Source organism: Coenobita brevimanus, chromosome 1 (assembly GCF_032717465.1).
Source record: "Coenobita brevimanus isolate Jiangsu-jjx chromosome 1, ASM3271746v2, whole genome shotgun sequence".
Classification (NCBI taxonomy): domain Eukaryota; kingdom Metazoa; phylum Arthropoda; class Malacostraca; order Decapoda; family Coenobitidae; genus Coenobita; species Coenobita brevimanus.
Genome location: NC_136954.1, coordinates 14,008,568 through 14,029,586, shown reverse-complemented (window position 1 = coordinate 14,029,586; position 21,019 = coordinate 14,008,568). Strand labels below are relative to the sequence as shown.

Here is a 21,019-nt window from a genome sequence, read left to right as displayed (position 1 = left end):
TCCCCCCCCTCTTCTCTCCCCTTTCCTTTCCTCCTTTTCCTCTCATCTCTTCTCCCCTTTTCCTCGTTAACCTCCTCCTCTCCCCACTTCCTCCCACCAACAATCCCCTCCTCCTGTGTCCCTATATATGTCTCACCTGATCCTCTCCTTCCCCCCGCCCCTCATAATATTCCCTTTATATTTCCCCCCCTGGCCACTTTACAGTCTCTCTCTCTCTCTCTCTCTCTCTCTCTCTCTCTCTCTCTCTCTCTCTCTCTCTCTCTCTCTCACACACACACACACACACACACCTATACGGAAACTTACACACGTACACACAACAAAGTTGGCAATTCGCAAACAAAATGTTAAATGGCTCACAGTCGATTATTAAGACTGACGGCCTGAAGGTGTGGGCAAACCTCTATTTTCTGACGGTCCATTGGTTACTATTTATTCATCAGTTTGGAATTCCAGATTGCACAAGGATCACTGACTATGCCTGCAATTGCTAGGAGAGGAGAAAACTGTATACTTCCTTTAATATAGGATAATTACATCATGTGCTTAAAAAAAATGTTAACCCATGAGTATGTTGATGTTTTACGATTTTTTATGCTACTTAACAACGCTTTACACACACACACACACACACACACACACACACACACACGCAAGCACGCGAGTTGGCTATATATATGAGTACAGGGTCGTCTGTCATTAACATACTTGGGGAGTTAAAATGGATAAATGAGGAAGAACGACAAACAGAGCAGTGGTGAGCAAAGAGGAGTAAATGTTAAGCTTATATTGCTGAACTTCTTGACTAGCAGTAAAGACCCAGGTTCATATGTAACGTGAATCTTATGGACTGCAGGCTGTCTCCCTTCTACGACCGTCCATCCTCCTCCGCTCAGGTTAAGTAGTTTAGGGACGTTTGTACAGCCAGGCAGATTACCCGACCAGTTATATCGGTGCCAGTACATGAAGGTATCCATCTCCAACACCAACCCTTCACTATGATGACGTATTTTTTACTCCTGCTGCGTCTAAGCGATTTTATTAAACTTATGAGATTTAGGGGTTCGTGATTTCCATTCCGTGTACTATTTTTACATTTTTCCTTACCTAGAAAATTCTTGGTTAAGTTAGGTTACTTTTCTTAGTATCAGGTTAGGTTAGTTTCTTAGTCAGTTAGGTAATCTGTTAGGTTGGGTTAGGTAAGGATAAATTAGAGTAAAAAATAAGAAACACTGGATGAATGATCTTGCTGGAAAAATCAAACTCAGCAGGGAATGCAACAAAGGTATACAGAATGGAAATGTGGGAACTGGAGACGCTGGTTATAATTCCCGTTATCTCTCAATCCACGCTGATAAAAATCGTTTGGAGTAACCAAAAGAAAATGAAAATGCACGGTATTGGACTGAAGATGCTAATACTCACTTTGACGGTCTCTGTGTTAGAGAGAGAGAGAGAGAGAGAGAGAGAGAGAAAGAGAGAGAGAGACTCAATATTCATTATACCCCTCTGACGACCTTGGCGTTAAGGATCAACTCAAACGAAAGTGAGAGAGAGATAGAAAATAAAGATACAAAGCACGATAAGGATAAAAGATAAGAAAAAACCCAAACAAGGATAAATTTCACACTCACTTTGACCGTCTCGCTGTTGAGTGTCATTTCCACCACGTCCAGTGAGTACAGCTTCCTCTTACCCTCGTCCGTGAAGCTGATGTTGCCTGTCAGTCCCTCCATCTCAACCTGCAACAACAACACCAAGATTATGCAAGAAACACACCAACAATACCAAGATAATGCAAGAAACACACCAACAATACCAAGATAATGCAAGAAACATACCAGCAATGCCAAGATAATGCAAGAAACACACCAACAATACCAAGATAATGCAAGAAACACAACAACAATACCAAGATTATGCAAGAAACACACCAACAATACCAAGATAATGCAAGAAACACACCAACAATACCAAGATAATGCAAGAAACACACCAACAATACCAAGATAATGCATGAAACACACCAACAACACTACCAAGATAATGCAAGAAACACACCAACAACAATACCAAGATAATGCAAGAAACACACCAACAACAATACCAAGATAATGCAAGAAACACACCAACAACACTACCAAGATAATGCAAGAAACACAACAACAATACCAAGATTATGCAAGAAACACACCAACAATACCAAGATAATGCAAGAAACACACCAACAATACCAAGATAATGCAAGAAACACACCAACAATACCAAGATAATGCAAGAAACACACCAACAACACTACCAAGATAATGCAAGAAACACACCAACAACAATACCATGATAATGCAAGAAACACACCAACAACACTACCAAGATAATGCAAGAAACACACCAACAATACCAAGATAATGCAAGAAACACACCAACAATACCAAGATAATGCAAGAAACACACCAACAATACAAAGATAATGCAAGAAACACACAACAACACACAGTACGGGTAACGAAATAATGTACTGGTTTGCTTTCACGTGATGGTACTGGCCCACTCTCCCAAATCAAATACAAAGTCGTGGCTGCGTGTAAGTTCGATGTATTTTAGGTATGAGGGTACCAATGAGTCTCCTTAGTTTCTACCCAAATCAACCGTCCAGTCTGAATACACATGGCCATTAAATGAGCTGAAAACGGTCATGAATATCTGTCATGTTAAATTTAAAAAAAGTGCTATAATATAAAAATTTTCCGTTCGACGTCTGCTTCACAGGACAAAGTCAACTCAAACATATCTGACCTAATCTGGGTCAAAGTTGGTGGAAAGGATATGCGCCAGGCAAGGATGAAGGAAGTAGATTTCTAGAGTAATCTGTCGAAGGTCAAGGTCACACGGCAAGGTAAAATATTCGACACTTGACCAGCTGGAGAGCGTGGGTGTTGCAATCCCAGTGCTGCTGCTTGTCATTATATTATTAATTTTACTGATCTTGCTATTATTTGTGATTTCCCATTTCAGAGAGAGAGAGAGAGAGAGAGAGAGAATTTAGACACGTGAGAGGTATCAGTGTCAAAGTGAGACTCCACCTCTCTCTCTCTCTCTCTCTCTCTCTCTCTCTCTCTCTCTCTCTCTCTCTCTCTCTCTCTCTCTCTCTCTCTCTCTCTCTCTCTCGTTAACACAGTAATGTGCGTTTAACAGTGCACCACCACCCCCATGCCTCAGCTCACCCTGCTGCTGTCTGTGTCATATTCCCATAAACCTGCTGCACACCTCATCCGCTAAGCACCCTACCACCGCTGCCATACCAATGTCTGCCCTCGCTTACACAAGGATATTATTGTACGCACAGCCTCCCCATGGACTCACAACACTTCTGTCCAGGATGCAGTGTCACTCCTTCGGTGAGAGAAACCTTCCTTGACATGAACAATGACGTCTGGGAGTAGAGGTACGGTCAGCATCAAAAGTCCTGTCGCTTCTCCTGCTTCTTTTTTTTTCATGGTCTACGAAAATCTGTGGTGAATCTGTAGGAATTAACACAGATAACACTGATCAATGGCCAAATAATGCGAACAGTTTAAATTACTGTGGATTCATCTCACTGCTTTTTAAAGCAGATGGAGAGAAAACTAAGAGGCGACAAAATTTTTGATGCCGACTTCTTCACCCTGTCCCCCTAAATCTCTTACAAAGAAAAACAAACAGCAGCACACTTGCTGGTCTTTTCGAGGCTATTTGTTATAGGGAAGGTTTGTCCATCCATCCATCCATCATCCAATTCTACATTGCCCCATGAGGAGCGTAGGAGCCCGGGGCTAGGCAGTTGGTCCTGACATTTAAGACGAGAGTGACCAGCCTCACTCATCCCTGAGTGGCGTTACATGAGCAATCAACCCCAACTACCCCTTGGATATAAACCTTCACCGGCTCAATCCGATTGGAGCGCAATAATTAACCACTAAACCACCAGGCGCCAAAATTTGGTTATATGGTTACCACCCAGCGTAGTAAATGGTTTCCTGGTGCACAGGAAACCATTTGACTTGTCACTCATTGTAGAGTCACCCACAGGCTGAAGGACGTGGAAAGAATGAAGGAAAGAAAGACAGAAGACAAAACTATTTTATGAGTTAAAAGCAAAGAAAGAATAGCAGGATGTCAAGCCGTGTCTTTTCTGCCAATGAGCTACGCGTGAAAATCTGTGCTATATGAAGGCAAATGAACTATGGCTATGAACTTTTTGCACCCTAATATTCCACTTATACTCTTTTTACCCTAACTTAACCTAAAACTGCCATCTCTCCACCTTGAATGCTGAGCTGTAACAATAGATTAACACTAGAATATGATGCCAGTCAGGAAACAGTGCTGTGGAGAGGATGTAGAACTTCAGCAATATCTTTTTCTGCCATTCAGTTACGTGAAAGAAGCCGCAACAGGACGAAAATCTGGCATGTTATGGTAAGAAAGGGTATAGTGCAATAGTTACCCTCTGTAGCACCATAACATGTCCACAGTGCCACCATAACACATTACACATCTCCCTCAAGTGCCTGGCATCGTCTTTTATTCGTTCTTGACACCTTAACCCAGGCCTACCCTGACAACCTAATATTCCATACTACAACATAATTCTACACTCTGACACCCTAATATTCTATACTATAACATAATTCTACACCCTGACATCCTAATATTCCATATTACAACATAATTTTACATCCTAACACCTTTATATTCCACGCTGACAACCGAATTCCACACCCTGACACCCTAATATTCCACACTGACAACCTTATTTTACACCCTGACACACTAATTTTCCACAACGACAACTCAATTCTACACTCTGACACCCTAAATATTCCACATTGACAACCTAGCTTTGCACCCTGACAGCATACCCATCCTTCTTAACACTCTAATATCCCACCCAGACACTTAATCCTACAACCTAACACAGCCAATCACAGACATTATATCACTGAAGAAACACCTACCTACCCACTTCACGCGCAGGGCAAAACAACACCCCGATCGGATCACACTACTACGTGCCACACCTCCTGTCATCCACCCACCAGAGGTATCCTTACATAGAGCTGGTCGAGTTCCCCTGGCTTGGCTTACAGTAGGACATCATCCAACCCTCCTCAGATATCAGTTTAGATTTGGGTTGGGTATAATCACAGACATGGGCCTCGTTTGTACACTAAACCCACACAACGTAACACACATAATGAAGCACTGCACAGCACATGCCACACTAAAACACAGACACAATATCAACGGTGTACGGAACCTATAGGACAACCTTATAGGGGCGGTTGTTTACCTGTGGTCGACGGGTACGCTTGGTCAGGAGGTCCAGGGTTAAGCAACAAGAACAACAACAACAACAGCCTCTGGGCACCATAATACTCCATCCTAGAGAATTATTTTTCCTCTCTAGCACTCTAACATCTCTACAGTACGTATTATCTAACTCCTCAACCACCTTCCTCAACCCCCTGGTGATTTTTTGTTACTCACTCCTGACATCCTTCCTGCAACTCCATCCTAACACCACACTATTCCACAGACACCCTAATTCTACATCCTGACACCCTAACCACCATTCTAGACACTGATACTCCACTCTGGCACCCAAATACTCCACCCTGGGACCCTAATTACTCCACCCTGGCACCCTAAATAATCCATCCTGGCACTCTAATTACTCCACCCTGGCACTCAATACTTCATCCTGGCACCCTAATACTCCACCCTAGCACCCCAACACTCCACCCTGACACCCTAATATTCCATCCTGACACCCTAATACTCCACCCTGGTACCCCAATACTCCATCCTGGCACTCTAGTACTCCATCCTGGCACTCTAGTACTCCATCCTGGCACCCTAATACCCCATCCTGGAACCCTAATACCCCACCCTGGCACCCTAATACCCCACCCTGACACCTACTCCTGGACCCACCTTCCTCAAGTGCCTGGTGATCTTCTCGCCGTGCTCCCAGACGCTGTGATCAGCGTCATTACTGTGGCAGCTGATGATCCGCGGCGTCCCCAGCCCAGGAGACTCACCAAACATGTCCACTTTCTTGTGCCGTAGTCTGGTCAGCGCCTCAGCAACCACCATCACCGCGTCGTAGATCAGTGCTGACTGGGCCTGGGGAAGAGAGGATGGGCTGATTTTTTAAGGAGGAGGAGGACACAGTTCTTAGCATCAAACATGAATATCGACAGAGCATGTGGAAGGGGAGACAGGTCCAGTGCTGTTGGTGGGTGGGTGGGGAGAAAGAGAAATTGAAAGGAAAATAAAGAGACGATCGTCCCCTGGAAGACGACTCACAGCAGTCTAATGAAAATCAAGGTCCCTAACCGCAGGATAAAAGGAGGGGAATTAATGCAATGTCGATTATGAGCTGCAATTTAATATCGTTTGAAGATATACACAGGCGCTGGAAAGATGAAGGCAAATTTCTGAAAGTAATATACGAAGGACCCTAAAATAATATACTAAGACATTGAAACTATTATACCAGGGCGTTGATAATAGTATATGAATCGTTGAAAGTAATGAACGAAGGCGCTGAATATACTATGCAGAGGCGCTCTAAATAACACAGAAGACGTTGAAAGTAGCACAGAAGGCGTTGAAAATAATATACAAAGAAGCCAAACGCAATATACCGTACGCAGGATTTGAAAATACTATAAAGAGGAGGGGATTATTTGCGGGATTTTACCCATGGTTATTTTACTGGGGGAAATAAGGGAGACTGCCTCTCACTACGATACCTTCACTACACTACACTACGCCACAGTACACAACACTTTTCACTACACTATGCTACACTTCAGTACATTACACTACAATACACCACACTGCACTGCACTGCACTTTACTGCACTACATTATGCTGCACTACACTACACACCACATTACACCGCACTACGCTGCGCTACTTCACACTACACAACGCTACACTGCACTGTACAATGCTACACTTCACTACACTACACCACATTACACTACACTGCACTACACAATGCTACACTTCACTACACTACACTAGGCTACGGAATGCTACACTACACTACAATACACACCACACTCCCACACAGTTAGTTAGTTAGTTTATTGACAAAAATTCTTCACATGGTTACATTTCGTAAGCTGGTAACTATCGCAAAGAATACAATTTTTGTCCAAACAAAGAACATATTTACATTATAAGTAGAGAGGTACCAACAAACATTTGTCTTGTACTCCATTCCTTTGAAAAACATAGTTTCCAATTAGTTCCATAAACTACAATAGTACAGTGTATACCAGTCAACTATGCATCTAGATTAACCTCCACTATGTACACATTATCACATTATTACCCAGAACATTATTTAATCGTATACCCTAAATGCATCATCAATATACTTACATAGCTCTTTACAGTTTTCTGCTTCATTAAGTAAATCAGTAAGTAACGAGAAATTTAACATTGTAAACTTACGGCGAAAATCAGCAGACAAAGGACATTCTAACAAAACATGAGTTTCATCTCGGACCTTACCCTCTTCACACTCACACAACCTCGACTCACGAGGTGTTCTACTCCACCTTCCGGTCTCAATCCTCAAATTATGTGACATAAGTCGTAACCTTGTAAATGACCTACGTGTATGGTCAGGTATATAGAGTTTACTTTTGTATATATGATGAACTGTTAGGCCAGGGTTCATTATTGATCTATATGTCACATATTTTGCTGCTGAATCTGCTTTATCACCAATTATCCCCAAAATATATTCCATTGGGTTAGAGGTAGTATCACAATTAAGCGACTTTATTATGAATCTATATCCTACTGTATTGTACTGTCTGCATAAGTCATATACGTAACAAAGTGGCGCATCTGTATCACCAGATGTGATTCTTTCTGCATAAAACGTCTTCCTCTTCTTTGCAATAACAAACTTTATTGGAAAAAATTCCCGACCCAGCCAAAGTTAGGTCTGTACTTGTATTAATTCTTACTCCCAGTAGGCATTTTACGAGCTGATTGTACTGTCGGATTATTCCTTTTGGGTTATCTGTCATCCAAGTCTCTGCGCTATATATAAGTGCCGAAGTTACTGCTGCATCAAATACTTTACGTTTGTATACAAATGGCATGTCAGAATTCATTCCACAAAAAATGGAAAACTTAATAACAAGAGCTGAATTGCCTGACTCATGACATGAAAGTACAGTACACACACACACACACACACACACACACACACACACACACACACACACACACACACACACACACACACACACACAATTCTGCATGACACTGAATATTAACATATTCTTCTACCCCCTTGAATTTAATGAACATAGAGCTTGACAAACTGACATGGAATTAGCATATTTCTGACTTTTATGAACAGCCTCGATGTTGAAAAGTGAAATTATAAGAACGACCGAGTGAAAATGCCTTAATACATTTAATCAAACAGACTTTTTTTCAGCAGTATAGCAGGCTATATTTTATTCTTCATCTATCCAACGTGGCAACTGTATTAGAACTGAATGAAGGAGTATTAGCACCCACACTAACATATGGGCGCGAGGCTGGTGACAAGAAAATGAAACGTCAAGAGTTACAGCGGTGGAGATGGGAGTCTTGGGAAACATGTGTGGAGTGAAGACAATGGAGAGGATGGGAAGTAATGTGATTCGACTTTAGGTGCCATCTCATAGCACTAAAGTGGTAAAGGAGGGCTATATCCAACCCCTCCAATTCGAAAACATATTCTCTCTCTCTCTCTCTCTCTCTCTCTCTCTCTCTCTCTCTCTCTCTCTCTCTCTCTCTCTCTCATTCTAGGAAACAAATTAAATCGTCCGTCAGTACCAACAACAAAACAGTCCGGAAAGAATAAAAAAATAAATATCCTCGCACTGAACTGGTAAACTTAGTAAAACTGCCACCATTTCCATCGTGCCACCAGCTTTTCCTTGACAAATTTCCACCACCTGACACCACCAGCAGGTCACTCTACAAGCTGGCCAAACTTGTCATGCAGTTTCGTCACGGTGGGGCAGAGAGGAGGTCTGGGCGAGACGACACAAGGCTTACTGCAGAGGAATTTGTGTGTGTGTGTGTGTGTGTGTGTGTGTGTGTGTGTGTGTGTGTGTGAGAGAGAGAGAGAGAGAGAGAGAGAGAGAGAGAGAGAGAGAGAGAGAGGTTGCCATGGTAACTAAAGACAATACAAGCATTTAGGTAACAGGACGGTAATCAAGAAAACCTTAAAATATAATTGTTGAATATAATCGCTTCCTAAAATTAAGAGTCATATACATAAATCATACATATAACTAGCAAAACCCACAAGCCCTAAATAATTCTCAGTGTTACCATGGTTACGAGAAACATCATGGACAATTAGGCACTACTAGGACAGCAGGAAATATCATAAAATGCAATAAAATAGTATTCTCAAATTTACAGCAGCAGATGTCGCAAAACCAACAAAACTATCCATGAAAATCTTGTGTTGCCATTGTTGAAAAAAAACAAACAAATCAACAGCTAGGTAACAGCAGGGCAATGAAGACAGCCGTAAAATACAGTCAAAGGGTAACATAACGCTCAAACGAGGAGCAAAACCCAAATTAGCTGATAATCCTCTGTGTTGCCATGGTTACGAAAAGAAATATCGACAGTCAAGAATATCGTAAAATGTAATCGTAGCATATAATCCTGTCCTACTCTTAAGGCCAACACACAGATCGGGACATACACAGAAAAATCCACAATACCCGAGAATTTTGCTGTACTGTCATTACGAAAACTAATATCGACTACCGGAAATATAATCGTGAAATATTATGTATGGAAACTATAATGGTCATAATAACAGCAAAACCAACAACGGCAATACTCAAATTTACCGTCAAATATAATCGGCCCCCATAATTAAGAATATGAGTGGGGATGAGGAGACTGGCAAAGCTGAGAATACTACGCCTCTTAACAGGGTTATTGGCCTCTCAGCTGTTTCGGCGTGGCACATTACCCCGGGAATTGCCCCTGTAGCGTAGTGCAACCAGCTAAGACCACGCTAATCCACTGTAATGCCACCCTGATACTCCTCCACACCTCCCACTGGCACGCCATCCACACCACTTGCCAGGTGTGTGTTTGCTATTACGGTGTCGTATGCCTCTAGGCTTGGCTGACTTCCTTACACCAGTTCCTTGACAATTTTTAACACCTTTCTACGTTCTTTATAACCACTTATTTTCGACCATGTTTATAATAATATCATCACAATAATATTAATGTGACACAAGAAGATAAGCTCGAGATGCCTCATACTGCTGTTAGAATGCAACCCTAGGGCTCGTATTCTCTCCAGTTAAGGAAGCACCCTGACACCTCTTCCTTAGCTATTTCTTTTTGGATGAGGGTAGTTAATATCCTATTGCATGTTATTTAGCAGAGTATGGCGATATTGGAAGGATTTATGTAACACAGAGGAGGACAGAGAGTAATAAAAGAAATAAATCGTGCAGGAAACGGTGTTTGGGAGCTTCCTCGACCAACGACATACGGACCCAAGTGACAGCCGAGTTCGTGGTTGCAGTTTCTTTGCAATTTATTATAATGCACATTACACCTTCATATTCTACTTCATTAGGCTTCCAGTCTAGGCATATGTTCGTATTCTAGGGGACGTTGGTGGCTTCGTGGCACCTGTGTCTAAGCGATTTGTTATGCATACTACACTGATACTGTCTTTTGTGGCATTTATATATTCCGGTTGGTGGCATCGAGACAGTCTGACGCAGGATTGTACAAAAGGATAAAAGGCGTCACATGGCCATCGGTCTGGGCAAATGTTCGTGTTCTAAGAGACACAGAAGGATACGTAACACCTCTTCCTCTGTGATTTATCAGGCCCAGTATACCCGGAATGTCTGTGGTATACATCCTCCACTTCCACGCAATCCACATGACATGTTGGGCTACTTGTCTGGGATAATGGTCGTCTTGTAGATGACACTGGAGGTTTAACAGCACGATAGTTCTTTTACTTCAACTTGGTCCAAATTATTATCCTTTTGCAACTTATTTCACGTAGCTCGGTCGCAGAAAAAAAAGACAATTTTTACTATATCCTTACGGTAGCACTTCTTCGTGACTAGTGCTAATGTATTGCTATACCTCAAAGATGGAGGGACACAATTTTAGGTCAAGGTAAAGTGAACAGAGTAGTTTTTTTTTTTTTTTTTAAGTTTTATGTTGTGCTTTTTACACCTTGATACTGTTTTTGTTATACATTTCCAGTAGCATCTGTCTGGCCTTATGATCGTGATCTAACGGACTAATTATTAAGTCTGAGTAAGTCCCTAATTTTGGGGTGGTTATGTATGGAACACCTGTAACTGTTACCTGTAATTAGCCTTCTCCCCACCTTAACTGGTGTAGATAACAGTCACACTGGATCAGGTATGCTGTAACATCATTAACACCACCGCTATCATCACCATCATTACTATCACTATAACCATTACCTCATCATCATCATCATCATCATCGCTCCAGAAATAATCGCCGGATCTTGATTCCCAGGCCAGTCAAGAGAACGTAAGAGTAATGTCTTTTAACCCAGCCTGTTCGTCCTTATAAAAGAAATACAGACCAACTACAAATTCTATAGATCCGTGTTGTAGTATGGGAGATGGTTGTGGAACGTGTCCCTTCACGACCTTGGTATACTTTTTTATTATCAGTCAAAAGCCTTCCTGTTCTTTTCTTAGTCTCCTCTTTCTCCTTCTTTTCTTCTCTTACTTCTCTTCCTCTTCTCCGTCATCCACCCCCATCCCAACCTCAACATCCCTCCCCAATTTCCTCTACTTAAGCGTGGAGAATCATGCATACCTTTACAGTTATTTGGGCCAGCTTACAGGAGGCATAGTATGACAACAAAGTCACACTACAGGTGAGAGAGGGGTAAGTCTCTCTCTCTCTCTCTCTGACCAGTCTTATGAGCTAGTTTGTCTCTTTACCCAACGGGAATTTGGTAAACAAAGCTCGAGATGAAATGACCGTTCCCAAACACATTATCTGAAGGAGAGAGAGAGAGAGAGAGAGAGAGAGATTAATATTTTACACATTATACATTTTTCAGGACGCTTAAAATGAGGATATAATATTGTCTAGTTCATTTTGCATATTCCAAGACATTTTATTCTTTGGTTATACATTTTATATATAGGATCGTCCAATATAGCATCCTCTAATTTTGTGTTGTGGGGACGGCTCAATGTGCTAGTTTGAGGAGCGTTGACATTTTGGCTATTTAATGAAAATTCTAATCAACAGCGTAATTAATGGACTCCAGGAAATGTCTCGTGAGCTGGTAAAGAGGCAGCCAAGGCTATATCTGACCCTGCTCGTTCAAAAAGGCATCTCCAAGGCTAAGAAATTGCGTCTGCTGGTAGCAAGATTTTTTTTTTTTTTTTTTTTTTTCCTTCCGTACACGTACCCTTCTAACCCATCTAGGCCGAAAAAAGGCGTCTGGCGGCAGCACGAAAACACATGGTGTCCTGAGAGACTTTCAAAGAAACTTCAGGAGGGTGGTATTAATTCTGAGAGACAATTACTATACCAACGTGGGCCCAATTCTCAGCCGTCGTCAAACTACAGTTACAGATGACCTATGGGTTAATTATGAGGCAGACCATTTACGCCCTTAAGATCATCAGTAACTTTAGCTCCGAAACGGAAGACAACTGCACGTACGGTGATCCATTTTTTTTTTCTTTAAAGAAGAGCCTCAACATAACCTCCTTAGATATGTACCTCCCCAAAGAAAAAATATATCGCCATACACACTGAAAAGGCCATTTCCACACGCTACTCAGATTCTCCGTAGATCAAATAAAAGTCTTTTGGCATTAAAACTATACATGCCTGCCTTCTGCACACGCTGCTCTTGTTCTCCCCGGCATTAAGAAGCACCCCCATAACGGTTTAGCTACATAAACGAGAAACCATTTTCACGCAACACGATCCTTGGAAAAGAAAAATCTCTTATGTAAACTGAAATTAATACAGAGTCACACATGTAGGCAATGGCTGGAGTGCACGCACGCACGCACTTAGCCTAGCGCTCGCACACGCACACACATACTGAGAGAGAGAGAGAGAGAGAGAGAGAGAGAGAGAGAGAGAGAGAGAGAGAGAGAGTAGGGGAAAGGGAGAAGAGAGAACGAGAGAATGGGTAGGAGTGAAGGAAGGAGGTAGGTAGGAATGAAGGCTGAAAGGAGGGAGAGGGAAAATAAAAATAGGAAGTAGGAATGAAGAGAGGGGAGAGGGGGAGTGGGGGCGAGAGGGAGAGTAGAGGGAAGTGGGTGATTGGAGGGGAGAGAGAGAGTAGAGGGATGAGGAAAGGGAAGAGAGCAGAGAGGACAGGTACAGTAAGAAGGGGAGACAGAGAGTAGAAAGAGAGAAGGCAAGGCCAGGAAGGAGGGGCGAGAAGAGAGAAGAGGGAGGGGAGGAGGGGAGAGTGCGATCGGTGAGGAGGGAAAGAAATAAGTGCGAGCAACTAGACAACTATTGTGTCCCTCTGTCGTACTATTCCTGCAACGAATATGGTAAAGCAATGCAAATTTTTGAAGCAATTACCTCTTGCAGTTGCCCTATACACTGACAATAACGCCTTATTTACAAGAATGGTTTTTGCATCGACCGTGCATTTCTGTAACTACCACAGATTTATACAGTTTATTTATGCAACTACCAAATGTTACTGCAACTTTTATTTCTGCAACTACTATATATTATTGCAATTTCTATTTCTGCAACTGCCATATATTACTGCAACTATTGCAGATATTTTACCACCCCAAAAACTGCACTGACAGTAACTGTTTGTAATTTCCCTAACATTTCCAATTACCAAACTGTGATAGTAATGTATTTTTGAAAACTACTGTATCTTTTGGGGCTATCTTATACAATTCCCATGGTTTTTTTTTGCAACTATCATTTTTCAGCCTTTTTCTCGTTTTTCTTTTTGCAGAATAGGTACATTTTTATTAACAGCGATTATATTTTTACAACTTTCTGCTCCCTCCTCTCCCTGGCATATAAGTTTCAGCAGGCTATTCCTTCCTTTACACTTCTGCGTCTTCAGCCACTTTCATGCATGGATTGATGTGATACTATATTGTTTTAGATTTTCCTCCTACCATGCTCTCTCTCTCTCTCTCTCTCTCTCTCTCACACACACACACACACACACACACACACACACACACAAACATACATCAGTCTTCAACATCCACACTTGCCCACATCAATAATGAAGTCTCACAGGCACGAAGAAATCTCCCTCCCTCCTTTACCCCCCGCCTCTCTCTCTCTCTCTCTCTCTCTCTCTCTCTCTCTCTCTCTCTCTCTCTCTCTCTCTCTCTCTCTCTCTCTCTCTCTCTCTCTCTCACGCATCAACACTATGGCAGAGCTAGCTGTCCGTCCCCCTGAGTATAAGCAAGATGGATGTTACCAGCCCTAAGACAAGTCAAGGGAGACGCGTTGCTTTGTGTTGGACCAGGATGAGAGAGAGAGAGAGAGAGAGAGAGAGAAGGGAAGGGAAGGGAAGAGAAAAAGAGAAAGAAACAGAAGAGCAGGGAGAGAGAAGGAACGAAAGGGAGGGATAGGGATGAAGTGTAAGGGAAGCACAGTAGAGGAGAGTCGGATGGAAAGAGGGTTTGAGAGAGGGAGAAAGGGAAGGATGAGGGGTAGGGAACAAGGAAAGGGGAAAGGGAGGAAAAGGAAAAATGAAGGAAGGAAAAAAGAGTAGGGAAGTGGAGGGGGGGGAAGAGGAAAGATAGAGGTTGAGAGAGATAGGGGTGGAAAGTAGAGAGGAAGAGAAAAGGATAAGTGAAAATATAAAAAGCGAAGAGACGAAGGGGAGGATATGGAAGCAGGGAAGGTGGTTGTGTGTGTGTGTGTGTGTGTGTGTGTGTGTGTGTGTGTGTGTGATGAGAGTGAGTAGCTAACGTCAGACGATATTTTTTACGTGAGTGCGTCACAGGAATGTAACTGTTAACAAATCCAAAGTAAAGCTGCCAAACACAACCTGTATACACACTCACCCTGCGTTACCCGTACCAACAACCTCGCGGGGCGAAACATCCACCTCATCGGTCCCTGGCTCCCGTAACTCACCATAACTTGTATTAAATCACTTGGCGGTAGGTCATGTACATGACTATAACTGTCTGAACATGTAAGCTAACAGCTAAAACTATCCTAGCATTATTTGTAATGCAAGAATTAAACAAAGTTTCACAGATGAGCCTGACAACAAAAAAACATTACCACCACCTCCACACCTACCAACAACAAGAACAAAAGGGGAGATACAAAATTATAACCTATCACAATAAAATATTTAACACCAACCACCGCAACCACCACCACTACCACAACCACCAACAACAATAAGGACAGAGGTACAACTAACCTACCACAACAACATCCTCACCACCACAACAGAGTACAAGTCGATAGCCTCTCATCCTGTGCACCTGCCGAACCCACAGCCTCTGCACACAAAACATCCGCCGTAATTAGGTGACAAAGTCCACCTTTCCAGCACTGCTCAAGGCAGGGCAAACTCTGGCCAAGAAACGCGAAGGTTGGGAGACGGAAAACAGCAGAGAGAGAAGTAAAAGGACATCAGACACACACACACACACACACACACACACACACACACACACACACACACACACACACACACACACAAATCCGAAAAGCCAAGAGACATCAAAATGGACCTGTGATCAAGATGGAATGAACTCGTATTCCAGGATTTAAGGTTTTCAGGGAATTGTTGGAGAGAGAGAGAGAGAGAGAGAGAGAGAGAGAGAGAGAGAGAGAGAGAGAGAGAGAGATGCATTCATCCACATGTACCCCATTCCACACATATACTTCCATATCCACCTTCTTTCCTGCCCCATCTTCTTTTATGTCTAATTTTTATCCCATCGTCATCATCATCATTCTCAGCCTTATCACATTTTCTTCAAGGCCTCATCCCTCATACATCATCATTCTCTCTCCAGTCCTGCTATCCATCTTCTTCCTCTTCCCATCCTCCACTTCCACCTCCACCTTCCACTTTATCCTTAAGGTGGGGGACGCCTTTCCGCTCGACAGTACCTCAAACGATCTCAATTCGTCTGCCTCAACCAAGGCAAAGTGTCCTCATCAACTCAATCTCCACATGTCCTTTCACTTACCGTCTCGTCTTGTCTCGTCTCGTCTCATGCCGACTCGTCTCGTTTCGTCTCTCTCTCTCTCTCTCTCTCTCTCTCTCTCTCTCTCTCTCTCTCTCACACACACACAGACAGACACACACATACACACACACACTATTCTCATTATTATCTAACACTTTTTTTTCCCATTTCCCCCTTGCTTTCCTTTCTTTTCCCCTTCCTTGTCTCCATTCCCTCCAACTTCTCCTCTCCCTCTCTTCTCTCTCCTTTTCTCCTTTCTCTACATCCTCTCTCTCCCTTCTTCCTATCCATTACTTCCTTCTTCCCTCCCTATCCCATGCTCTATTCATCTCCCTTTCCTCCATCACTTCTCTCCCCCCTTCATCTTTCCTCTCCTTCTCTCCATTTATCCCAACCTTGTCTCCCTTCCTTTCTTCTCTCCCATGAACTCTCCTTTTCCTCCACCTCTTTCTTCCCTCCTCATCCTTCCCTCCATCTCTCCACTCGAACCCTCCCCTCCATTTCTCCCTTCCCTCCAACTCTCCTCTTCTCTCCCTTCTCTCCTCTCCTCTCCTCTCCTTTCCCTTAATCTCTCCTCTCCCTTCCCTTAATCTCTCCTCTCCACCCCCTTCTCTCCTATCTCTTCTCTCATCCTCTCCCTTCCCCCCCATCTCTGCCTTTCCTCATCTCTCGTCTCCTTTCTCTTCCATCTTTCCTCTCCATTTCTCCCACCATCTCTCCTCTCCTCTCCCTTCCTCCAATCTCTCCTCTCATCTCCCTTTTCTCCATCGTTCCTCTCCCTCTTTCCCGTCTCTCTGTCTCTCCTCGACTTCTCTCCGTCTCATCTCTCCTCTCCTCCTCCTCTCCCTTCTTCAGTCACTTCTCCTCCTCCATCTCTCCTCTCCCTTCCCTCCATCTCCCCAAGGAAAATCTTAAATAGAGAAGACATGGTATCTCATCTTATCTTTCCTCCACCTCCTTCTCCATCCACCTGAACTGTTTAATCCCCCCCCTCCCTCTCTCTCTCTCTCTCTCTCTCTCTCTCATGAAAGATGGGGCTGTCAACTCTGATTCTGGCCAGCCTTCCACGACCAGCATCTGATGACGAAGGAGAGGAAGACCGAGAATGAGAAAGATTCGGCTCAACAGATAATCTCCTCCCACCTCCTTCCCTTCGCTTTTCCTTTTCTCTCGTTCAGATTTTCCTGCAGTTTTCCTTGTGTCTTTCCTCTTTCCCTTTCTTCCCTTTGCTTTCATTTTTCCTTCATTACTTCTTCCATTAACCAGTTTTCCCTCCTGCTTCCTCCATCCATTAGTGTTTCCCTCCTCCCACTCCATTTTTTCCTTCGTATCTCCTCTCTCTCTCTCTCTCTCTCTCTCTCTCTCTCTTGTCTTCCTTTTCCATTATTCTTCCATCTTAGTTCTTGCCGTTCTCTCTCCTCTCCTCTGAACCATCTCCAGCACCTAATTCAATTTTTCCTTCCTCCTCCCCTTTCTCCCTCTACCAGTTTTTCTTCCCTCCCTCTCCCCTCACTCCCTTTTTCTCCTCTAGTTCTTTTCTCATTGCATCCCTCTACTTTCTTCTCATTCCTTTACCTCCCTCTCTCTCTCTCTCTCTCTCTCTCTCTCTCTCTCTCTCTCTCCCTTCCGTCCATTCCACTCTCAACCTTCCCACTCCTCTCCCTCACTCCAATTTTCTCCGCTCTCTCTCTCTCTCTCTCTCTCTCTCTCTCTCTCTCTCTCTCTCTCTCTCTCTCTCTCTCTCTCTCTCTCTCAAACTATCATTATCATCATCATCATCATCACTCCTTCAGCCCCCTGCAGGACAGGCTGTTATTCTGTTCCATTCAATCCTAGTGTACCTCAGTCTCATCACGCTATCTTGTCCTCTGTCAACCTCATCCTCTCACTGCATCTCATGTTGTCCATCTGGTATTTGCTCTACGAAGTACGTGACATGTACACATTGATATTGGCTTTTTAAATTTTGTGACTACTGGTAACTGGGGGAGCGCACTATTCACTCTTTCGACGTCGTGCTGCCTTCAGGTGACTTTACACTGAGTGATATGACAAATGGTTCACCGTAACCCAAAAAACTACTCGTATTTACGGCCCTGGGTGGTAGCCACAGAACCAATTGACGCCTGGTTGTCTAGTGGGTTAAGGCACTCCGAGCGGCTGGGGCCTACAAGGGTTTACATCTGACGGATGGCTGGTGTTACCGATCACTTAATGCCACTCAGGTGTGAATGAGGTTGATTACCCTTCCAGCAAATGTCGGGACTGAGTAGAATAGCCCCAGGACCCTTCGCTACTGATGATTAGACAGGGATTGGGGATGACTGGATGGATGGATGGATGGATATATCTCTTGACTGCTTCGTTTTCGTGTCCAGGAAGGTTTCTCTCTTATCTCTCCATGTAACACCAAACACAGTCTTTTTCATCCCTTTCTGTGCACTCTTAAATTTTGGGTTCTAAGGATTTTGTCAGACTCCACGTTTCTAATTAATAAGTAACAACAAATAAGGCATCCTCTCTTATGGCTTATACTTCATACAGTTACTTAGTTTACCAAAAGGCCTCCATCCCATTCGTATTCTTCGTTTGCTTTCACTGTAATGAACTGGCTCTGCTTGAACTGCTTTCAATAATTTTATAGCATGCATTCCTCGACAGTTTATAGGTCATCCCTTGTTTTATCAGAAGAGACTGAACATATCTACTGAACACAATTTTCGTCTGCTTCGTAATAATTTTCAAGCCAGCCTTCAGGCCCTCTCTCTTTCAAACGGCTACCACTTCTTGTGGCTGTTTCCCTGACACACACACACACACACACACACACACACACACACACATAAAACGTCGTTAGCAAATAATGATTTTACAGTCGTTAATCCCTGACGTAATTTCCGTTTTAATTCTAATCTAGACAGAAATATCGTCCAAGAATACTGAAAAACTTGCGTGAAATTCTCTCTCCTGGTTTAATACCCACTTCTTTTGCGCTAGCTATACTTACGGGGTTTTATGATGGCGGTACTGTCATCATAAGTATCATCTCATATAGTATTTTAACCTAAGTTTCTTCGACGTCTCATAATCTAAGTGCTCTCAAAACTGCATCGGTTCCAACCGAATCAAATACTTTTCCATATGCACCAAATGCCATGTTCAATGCTTACTTATATTCTGGACTTTTCTGAATCATTTTACTAACAACACGACTATGGCCTCTTGTCTATACAGGTGCACTGATCAACCCTTTACTACTTCGCTTGTTTTGTGGACCATAATTGTTTCCAAATATCTGATGTGTTTTATATCATGTTAATGTTTATGGTTGCTTGAAATCTTGTATGTGTAACTGGATATTGTGGTCAGGTCAATAAATACTTACTTACTCTAATAACGACTACGAGATCCAGTGTGTTCTCTTGGCTGGTTTGCATCTAGTGTAGTATTTATTTCATCTAATTTAGGATTTTTGTCAAGAAACTTGTACACGACAGGGAGAAGACTGACTGGACGTTATTCCTTACATCTTTACTGTCGTGTGTGTGTGTGTGTGTGTGTGTGTGTGTGTGTGTGTGTGTGTGAGAGAGAGAGAGAGAGAGAGAGAGAGAGAGAGAGAGAGTGTGTGTGTGTGTGTGTGTGTGTGTGTGTGTGTGTGTGTGTGTGTGTGTGTGAGAGAGAGAGAGAGAGAGAGAGAATCCAGACCTTCATCAGTTCATGTCACGCCGAACCGTCTAGATGTTATGACGTGTGTGTGTGTGTGTGTGTGTGTGTGTGTGTGTGTGTGTGTGTGTGTGTGTGTGTGTAAGGGAGGGGAGATGAGGGAAGGGAAGGGGAAGGAAAAATGGGGAAGAAGCTGGAGGACCCGGGAAGGGCAGGAGTTGAAGGGGAAGAAGGAAGAGAGGGAAAGGGGGAGGATGATGGGAAAGGGCTGGGGGAGATGACGGGGGAGAGGAGGAGGAGGAGGAGGAGGAGGAGAAAGGAAAATGAGATGAGAGGGGTTGGGGGGAAGACGAGGAGGGGAAAATGAGGAGAGTGGAGGTATAAAAAAAGAAGCAAGTGTTAAAAAATAAAGAAAAGGAAGGAAAAATATAGGTTGGAAAAATAGGAAGTGAGAAAGAGAGCTGCGCTAATGAGGTCATTACGCAAGAAGAGGTGCTAAACAGAAGAAAGAAAGACAAAGAATGACGAGGGAAGAAGAAGACAGAATATAATATGGAGACGCGGAGGAAAGAAATCAATATCAATAAGAACTTCACAGAATGTGGAGTTCTTAGTAATAATAATAATAATAATAATAATAATAATAATAATAACTAGTTACCAATTTACTTATTGTGTAGCCACAATAAAGAAGCGTCGCCATAACTGTTTATAGTATTGACTGTTAGTAGATCAAGGCCATTCATATTTGGCACATGTACTTAGATTAGCCCAAGGTAGCTTCTTGTGTAATATCAACAAGATCTGAAGACAAAGGTGTGGAAGAAATAAATGAAGCATGGGTACATTTTACATTTGTCTCAATAAGTGTTTAACTGTATGCTTAACTGTAACCATATTCCTTTCAGATTGTTCTGGTGTCAACATCTTTTTCCATATGAAGTTGTAGTATCACACATTTTTACATAATAATTTTTAAAGCTGTTTAGTCATAATTAACAGTGTGTATTAAAGTGTGAATGATGAACAACCAAATATCATTTCGCTGTTA

General features: G+C 42.8%; 1 pseudogene; it reads right to left on the bottom strand.

Moving 5' to 3' along the window:
* LOC145410360 (glutamate receptor 4-like) overlaps positions 1-13,021 on the bottom strand; it is a 104,419-nt pseudogene extending 91,398 nt beyond the window's left edge.
* Positions 13,022-21,019: the final 7,998 nt, after the last annotated feature.